Source organism: Coffea arabica, chromosome 1c (assembly GCF_036785885.1).
Source record: "Coffea arabica cultivar ET-39 chromosome 1c, Coffea Arabica ET-39 HiFi, whole genome shotgun sequence".
Classification (NCBI taxonomy): domain Eukaryota; kingdom Viridiplantae; phylum Streptophyta; class Magnoliopsida; order Gentianales; family Rubiaceae; genus Coffea; species Coffea arabica.
Window position 1 is genome coordinate 12,039,480 of NC_092310.1, and position 7,896 is coordinate 12,047,375.

The window sequence follows — 7,896 nt, forward strand, 5'->3', positions numbered from 1 at the left end:
TCTGCCGGTTCCATTTCCACTTCTCAACCTAGCACTTTCCATTGTTATTGCCGACTCCACTCCACTCCCAATACCTCAATATATACATCCCACTACGCTATATCATTTCCAATTCACTACAATCATTACCACTCACCATAACATTCTCATTTCAATTGTTCCTATGCCGTGAGCTGTGAAGTGATCAGCTTCTTTGGAAATAACGACGAGAGAGAGAGAGGTGAGGACTTAGCTTATCTTCCAGCCTCACTTCAAGACCAACCGAGAGAGGGAGAGAGAGAACCGAGAGTCAAACTTCCTCCAATCCAGCCGCAAGTTTGAGCCAGGGAGAGGGAGAGTTGCGGACTGCAATTCTGGACAGCCGAGAGTGGAGGATTTGCAGCTGCTAGTCGTGTGTTTTAGGCTTCAAGCTAAGGTAATTTCTAGACTTGAACTAATTGATTATGGGTAGATGAAGCTGTTTAGAGGCATGCATGTGAGAGTTGTACGTTTAGATGAAGAATTGAGTTACCAGAAATGGGTTTCAAAAGAATTGGAAATGCCGTGAGTTTGAACTAGAAATTTCAGCTTTAACTTGTTACTTTATGATGATCTGAGCTTAGTTGTGTGGTTAGTTAGTTAATAGCTGGATGATTATTCTTTGCATGAGGTTAATCAACCTTGTTTAAGCAAGAATAGTGAAAGAATATAGAATCTGTTTACATGCATGTTAACCGAGAGAGAGTTTGGATGAATTTCTGGTAAGATGGTGATTTTGATGACATTCGAACTTGGTTTTGGATCTAATCTGATAGATAACTTGTTATTTGGTTTTGCATGTGAACTTTATGGCCAGAAATTCGGTTGCATGGCTGGAAATTTTTATTGGAAGTTGTTGGACTGCTAAACCAATTTTCCCAGCTTAGCTGATGGAGTTGTTTTGGGAGTTGTATGGGTATTTTAGTATGAGATTTGCTGGAAAGTGTTTGATTCTCACTTGGTTGTGTGTTTAGCTAACTAAATGCTGGATGATTAAGCCCTGCATGAGATGATTTAGCTGTGTGTAAACCAGAAATTTGAATGAAACCAAAAATCTGTTGCATGCATGTCATCCGTAAATAGTTGAGCAAATTCTGGAATTTTGGATGAATGTTGTTGGTGACCGACCCTGCTTTGGAATAGAATTGATAGTAACTTCATTTATTAGTCATGCATGATAGCTTTGAGTACATAATTCAGTGATTTGGCCAAAATTGTTGACACATAGCTGCTGGAAATGTTTCAATTTATCCGAGGGAGGGAGAAAGAATTTTTCCAGTTTAGACGTGAGCTTTCATAATTGTTCCCTTGCTGCACTTTCATTTAGCCGTGGTTTCCTTTGGTCATTCCTTTGCTGCACTTTTCATCTAGCCATGAGTTGCACATCTTAGTTCCTTAGCTGCACTTTTCATTTAGCCGTGAGTTATCATTTTGTTTCCTTCGCTGCATTTTTCATAAACCCATAAGCTTGATGAGCTTTATATGTGCGAGGTTCATGTGAAGGGAGTTGCGACATAGCAACAGAAATTTTCGTCGTAGATGGTTTTCTTTCTTTTGCTGCAGTTCATCTTCATAATTTGCTGTTTTCCTAGCTTTTCGCAACAATACATAAGCTGGTTTGCTCATTTCTTTTCGCTAGCTGAATTAGGTGTAGAAAGGGGTGGTGTTTGATTGGTTTTGAAGTTGTATGCTCGGCTCTAAACATTGTGAACCCATTTTTAAACATTGCTGGATTTTTGATGAGATTAGAAATGTTGAATCTTCTTGGCATAAAATTTCCTAGCACTTGCATGTTTGTTCCTGATATGTTTTGGTTTGTTTGGGGAATCAAGTTGGGAGTTATGTTGTTTGACTCAAAGTGGGGATGTTGCTAGATAAAATTTGTCCAAGCTTGGCGTTAGTTTTGCCAAAATCTGTTTGAAAAAAAAATGAAAATGCACCAATCTTTGAGTGGGTTTTTGTAACAAAAGTGCAGCAGTCTTCGGTTGCTAGAGTATGTGAAGTAATTGCAGAAACTTGTTTCATGGCTATTGCATAGAATTTGCATGTTTTTTCCTTCTAAGTTTTCTACCTGTTGAGGCGATGGTAATGACATAGTTTGCAGCTTAGTTAAAGCTATGTATGTGAGCTTGAGATCTGATTTTTTGGAAAATAAGATGTGAGTTTGAGTTGGGTTTCGTTTGAGCAAACATGAGAGAAAATATTGCAGAAACTCACTTTGAATTTGATTTACCTGCTTGTTTGGTTGTTAGATTCATGCTTTAATGTGTTGGTTAGAAGATTTTTCGATCAAAATGGTGTTAAGGTTGAGAAAATGAAAGTCACGGTTGTCTTCTGGGTTGCCGAAAGCTTTCAGCAGAAATTTCTGCTGCAGAATGTTGTTTCTCATGTTGATTTTCACGTAGCTTGCATGAAAACTGCATGAATTAATCTCTGAAAATTACATTTTTAACCCCCAAGTCCCCTCTTGACTCACTAGGGCCCAAGTAATTGGAACATTTAATCAATTTGATCCTTCTAAGTTTCTTTTTGTTCCACAAGAGCCCAAGCATGTTCTAGTATCTTGTAATTAAGTCCTAAAATCATTGCAACTTCAATCATTGTTTGACTTTTCCTTTATTTTTAAGATCTTTGAAGTGCTTAAACGATTTATTTGGACTTGAATGTTCGAGTAATGCTTGTTTTGGGTCTTTAGTAGATGCTATATTTGGAAATTGAACGGGTTATTCCGTTTTCTTGGTCTTTAAGCATTTTTTGAGCTCATTCAAGTTGCAATTAGGTGGTTTTTGATGTTTTTGCTTATACTTTACTTTTAAATTGATGCCTTGACCCCTTTATTGTTTTGAAGCCATTTTCCTTCATTTGCTTACCATTAGGGGAAGGTATAACTTTCTTTTATCCTCTTTACTTCTCTCTTACGTGCTCCTACGTGTTACGTGAATATGCATGTCTACTTTGCTTTCTTAATTCCTTGCATTTATTTCATTTACTTTTACTTTTATTTAAATTATTCATTATGGGGTATGTGTACACCTCTTGGCTTGTAATAGATAGGGCATAGCAAGTAATTTGGTCCATTTTCCCTTTCCCTTTTGTTTTAATTAGCAAATGTAATGGTTGCATGCCTATGTGTTATATGTTAAACGCTTTATTAGGATTTTGCATCTAGTCAAGCATGCTAAGTGTTATGTGCTACGTGTTTATAAGTGAATCGCATGTCTACTCGCTTTTTGTAGTATAGATGAATGGAATGGATGAATGTACGTCACCACACTAGTCCAACGCTAGTTGTGGCTTCTTTTATTGTTTCCACTAGTCCAACGCTGGTCGGAATTCATAGAATGGGCTAGTCCAATGCTAGACCCAATAGGTTTTTTTTCTCTTCTTTCCTTTTTCATTAAGTGCATGATCACCACATATCATGCATTTCCTTAGTTTATCATTTGGCATGTTCCTCAAACCCCTTCCCCTTCACTTTAGGACTTGCATCTCATGCTAGTTAGGGTTCATTTGTGTGAAAATCCCCTTCCGATAAGGGAAACGAGCGCACACTTGCACTTGAGTCACCATTTGCATCAATCGACCTCTATGAGGTTTCCCTTTATTGGCCGCCACAATTCATGTGGTTTGGGACCAAAAACCTCACGAGAGACATCGTAGAATTTAGGATTGCATTTCTCATTCATTAGTCTTTGTCCAAATTGTGAATACATACTTTGGGTAGAAAAAAGTAGGAAAATAAGGGTTAAATCACGCAACTAGCCTTGGCTAGGTCGAAGGGGTGCCTTGGATTTTTATCCTTGCCTTCCCCTTCGTCAAATGTGACTCCCGAACCTTTTTCTTTGTTTGCGTAGACTAGGAGTCGTTCAAAAGGGTTTCTTACTTTTTTCCTTAAAAGTTTCACTTTTTGGGTGACTTGGTACACCCTAACTCTATACTAAGTGGCGACTCCATTTTTCATATAAAAAACCCTTTTTGAACTATTTTCTTGGGTCAAATCGTTGCATTTTCAAAAGTCCCATTTAGACCCATTTTTATTTTTATCAAAAAATTCACTTTTTCCAAACCAATAAAATCCCAAAAGCAATCATTTTATTTTTCCAAAAAATGGGGCGCGACAATGGCCGAACGAAGTCGTGCGTCCGAACAGGTACATTCTGGGAAAATAGCTGAAGAACATCATCGGACGTCCGTTCATCCTCTTTCGGACGTCCGAAGGCAAAAAAAAAAAATTTTAAGCTGATTTTTCAATTATCCCTAATTTTGATCTTAGATGAATGAACTGATCTAATGGCAAAGCTTTTGTAAAAATATCAGCAAATTGATCTTTAGAACAAACATAATTTGCACAAATTTCACCTTTTTGAACAAGATCACGAATAAAGTGGTGCTTTATATCTATATGCTTTGTCCTAGAATGCTGAATAAGATTTTTGGTCAAATTTATAGCACTAGTATTATCACAGAATACAGGCATGCAGTCATACAACAATCCAAAATCATTCAAGGTATGCTTCATCCATAAAAGTTGAGCACAACATGCACTAGCGGCAATATATTCCGCTTCGGTTGTAGACAAAGAGATTGCATTTTGTTTCTTGCTAAACCAAGAGACTAAACAATTTCCAAGAAAGTGACAAGTTCCACTAGTACTCTTTCTATCCACACGACAACCTCCGAGAGTGATAATGAGGAAGTATTCGATTCTTTTGCAAAGGACCTTGAACAATATGAGGAAAAACCAAAACCGAACCTGGAAGAAACAGAAAAGGTTAACATTGGCACTGAGGATGAAGTTAAGGAGGTTCAAATTAGTATTCATTTGAGTGAAAGACAGAAAAATGAGATGCTTGAATTCTTGACCATGTTCCAGGATGTATTTGCGTGGTCCTATGATGATATGACTGGCATTTCAACTGACGTAGTAGTGCATAGGTTACCCACAGACCCTTCTTTTCCACCCGTAAAGCAAAAACCCAGAAAATTCAAACCAGATATGAGCCTCAAAATAAAAGAGCAAATTGAAAAACAACTCAAAGCCAACATTATCATTGTTTCCCATTACCCAATTTGGCTTTCGAATCCAGTCCCTGTTCCAAAAAAGAATGGAGAGGTGCGAGTTTGCGTTGATTATAGAGACCTTAATAAAGCCAATCCTAAAGATGATTTCCCTCTACCAAACATTCACATTCTCTTAGACAATACTGCCGGACATGAGATTGAATCCTTTTGTGATTGTTTTGCTGGCTACCACCAAATTTTGATGGCAGAGGAGGATAGGGAGAAGACTGCTTTCATTACCCCTTGGGGTACCTTTTGCTACCGAGTCATGCCTTTCGGTTTAAAGAATGCTGGAGCAACATATCAGAGGACCATGACAACCCTATTTCATGATATGATCCACCGGGAGATGGAGGTCTACGTGGATGATATTATAATCAAGTCTAAAAGGGGAAGTTTCTTTTGGAGAAGCCGATGTTAACCGGACGCCTGGCCAAATGGCAGATAATTCTATCAGAGTTCGACATTGTTTTCACTTCACAAAAGGCGGTCAAGGGGCAAGCTATAGCTGATCATTTGGCGGAAAATCCAAGGGATGATGATTATCAGCCACTTCATACTTATTTCCCTGATGAGAAAGTTTTATTCGTAGGCGCTACAGATGATATGAGTGAACAAAGCCCTGAATGGAGGCTTTTCTTCGATGGAGCTTCGAATTCTCTCGGAGTTGGAATTGGAGCCGTTCTGGTTTCACCCGAAGGGAAACATTACCCTGCCGCTGCCAAATTGCAATTTGCCTGCACAAACAACATGGCTGAATATGAAGCCTGTATTTTTGGTCTCAAAATGGCTTTAGAAATGGAAATCAAAGAGTTGATAGCTTTCAGTGATTCAGATTTGCTCGTGAACCAAACTTTGAAGCAGTGGATAACCAAAGATTCAAAAATTCTACCCTACCATTGTAGTCTGCTCACTCTGGCCAAGCAATTTCAAAATTTGGAATTCAGACATCTCCCTCGAGCCCGAAACGCATTTGCTGATGCTTTGGCCACCTTGGCTTCCATGATCCAGTATCCAGATGAATTAAAGATCGAACCAATCCAAATTCAACTTCAAGACAAGCCTGCCCACTGCTGGGTTGCAGATGAGTCTTTTGACAATGTTCCTTGGTATAGTGATCTTAAGGAGTTTCTTAAAACTGGGTCTTACCCTCTGCATGCTAATACAAAGGACAAGAATTTTCTGCGTAGAATGGCTTCAAAATTTTTCTTAAATGGAGAAGTGTTATACAAAAGAACCTCAGATTTGAACCTTTTAAGGTGCATTGATGAAGATGAAGCTCAACATATGATGAAAGAGGTGCATAGTGGCGTTTGTGGACCTCACATGAACGGCCATTTGCTAGCGAAAAAAATCATGAGAATCGGATACTTCTGGCTTACCATGGAGCATGATTGTATAGATTTTGTCCGGAGATGTATAAAATGCCAAATGCACGGTGACATTATACGCGCTCCACCCACTGAACTGCATAGCATGACCGCCCCATGGCCCTGTTTAATGTGGGGTATGGACGTGATTGGTACAATCGATCCTCCCGCTTCAAATGGACATCGATTTATATTGGTGGCGATCGAGTACTTTACCAAATGGGTTGAAGCGGAGTCATTCAAACATGTCACGAAGAAGGTAGTGGCCAATTTCTTGAGGGATCACATCATCTGTCGTTTTGGAGTACCCGAAACCCTTATTACAGACAATGCTAAGAATCTGAACAATGACATGGTAGATGGACTATGTGAGCAGTTCAAAATCAAACACCGCAATTCTGCCATTTATAGGCCTCAGATGAATGGAGCTGTAGAAGCCGCAAATAAGAATCTGAAGAAAATTATTCGCAAAATGACAGAAAAGCATCGCGATTGGCATGAAAAGTTGCCTTATGCATTGATGGCGTACCGGACTTCTATTCGGACATCGACTGGGGCAACGCCATATTCACTTATGTATGGGATGGAAGCTGTATTACCAGCTGAGGTTGAAATTCCGTCGCTACGAATCCTTATGGAAGCTAAATTGGAGGAGGCCGATTGGATCAAGCAGCGCCATGAGCAATTGACTTTGATAGATGAGAAGCGATTCAATGCTATCTGTCATGGGCAATGCTATCAAAAACGTGTGGCCCGAGCTTACAACAAAAAAGTCCATCGGCGGGCATTTGAAGAAGGTGATAAGGTACTGAAGCGAATTTTGTCAATGCAAGATGAAGCTAAAGGCAAGTTCGCTCAAAATTGGCAAGGGCCGTTCATTATCCAAAAGGTATTACCTGGCGGAGCTCTTATTTTGGCGGAAATGGATGGACGGGTTTTCCCTCAACCCATCAACTCAGATATGTGCAAAAAGTTTTTCATTTGATCATGCAAATTTTCTTTAGAAATTCATGCAAATGGCGAAAATGCAAGTCAGGCCATCTTCTTTTACACTAAAAACATTTTATCTCTACTTGTCCCCTTTGAGCCGTCAGAATTGACAAATTTCGTTTGATAACTCTTGAGAATTGCAAACCCCACACTGGGGCAAATTTGTTTCGGAAAAAAAAAAAAAAAAAAAAAACCCTACACTGGGGCAAATTTAGTTTTCAAAGAAAAATGCAAAAAGTGAGGAAAATACAATGAAAAATGCAAAGAGAGAAAAACTGATCAAACTGGGGCAAATTTTCCTCAGTTTCGGAGTTGTTTTCAAAAGGGTGCAATCTCAAGTTATTTCACCCCTCGTATCAAATCTGCTTTCAAGCCTCAACCTTTCTTGAAAAACACCCTACCGGATCTCATTACAAAAGCCCAAAGTCCTGGTTTTCGTCACTTGCTGCATTTCTAT